The following is a 1,221-nucleotide window of genomic DNA, read 5'->3' on the forward strand; positions in this document are numbered from 1 at the left end:
GATATCCATTAATCAAAAAATCACATAGTCTCCCATCCAAGTACTAACCAGACCCAACCCTGCTTAGCTTCCGAGATCAGATGAGATCGGGCACGTTCAGGGTGGTATGGCCGTAGACCCAGCAATAGCATTGTTGGGCATCTATCCAAAAGAACACAAGTTACTCTATTATAAAGACATCTGCACCCAAATGTTTATAGCAGCACAATTCACTATTGCACGGACATGGAAACTACCCAAGTGCCCATCAATTCATGAATGGATAACTAAAATGTGGTATATACTCACAACGGAATATTACTCAATCCTAAGAAACGATAGTGAACTAGCACCGTTTATGCTATCGTGGATTAAGTTTAAGCCTGTAATACAAACCGAGACGACACAAGACCTGGAAAATGGGCTACACATCTACTCGCCATCAAATTGGTACTGACAGCCTAAAACTATGGTGTTCAAATAATTGTAGTGTTCAACAGGGATCTGAGGGGGGGAGACCCACATCTTAAGGATGTAATGAGCATTGTAGGGGGGAAGGGATTACCTCTATCCCTTTTTAGGGAGAGGCAAATAAACACACTGTAACCACAATGTCAAAAAAAAAATTTTTGTTAATGGGAGGTGAACAGGTAGAAGGGGGGAGAAGGGGAAGGGTACGCACTTTCATGGTGAGTGCAGGGCGCACACTTGAAGACTGGACACGCTTGAAGCTCTGGTAGAGCGGGGTGGGGAGGGGGGCAGGGGCAAGATATGTAACCCTAACAATATTTGTACCCACAGAATTTGGGAAAAATAAATAAATAAATATTAAAAAATATCACATAATACATGTAAACTTAAAACTGAAAAGAAGAACAGGCAATACGAGGAATTTACATTGTTAGCAAGATTAGAAAAGGCTCCCTAAGGAAATGGTGAAATGGTGAGTTCAGAAGGAATGTTTCTGTTAGCCAGGCAAATGAGAATTAAGTGGGGAGAGACGCCTTCAAAACAGAGAAACTAGCACATGCCAAGGCCCTGTGTCAGGAGGATGTCTTTCAGATTCAGAGACTGGACTCAGACCAGTGTCACTGGAGCTCAAGGAGTGAAGGAGAGTGTGTGAGGGGAGGCTGCAGAAGCAAGTGGGGACCAGATGATGCAGGATGCTGAGAAGCACAAAGATTTTGGTCTTTTCCTTAGTAAAGGTAAAGTAATAAGAAGCCATCTAAGCGTTTTAAGAGG

At 42.8% G+C, this 1,221-nt stretch overlaps 1 pseudogene; it reads right to left on the reverse strand.

Annotated features, from left to right (window-relative positions):
- LOC142875700 (uncharacterized) lies at window positions 1–118 on the reverse strand (annotated as a pseudogene).
- Between the last annotated feature and the right edge of the window lie 1,103 nt (window positions 119–1,221).

The sequence above is a fragment of the Microcebus murinus genome, chromosome 14 (genome assembly GCF_040939455.1).
Source record: "Microcebus murinus isolate Inina chromosome 14, M.murinus_Inina_mat1.0, whole genome shotgun sequence".
In the NCBI taxonomy this organism is placed as follows: Eukaryota; Metazoa; Chordata; class Mammalia; order Primates; family Cheirogaleidae; genus Microcebus; species Microcebus murinus.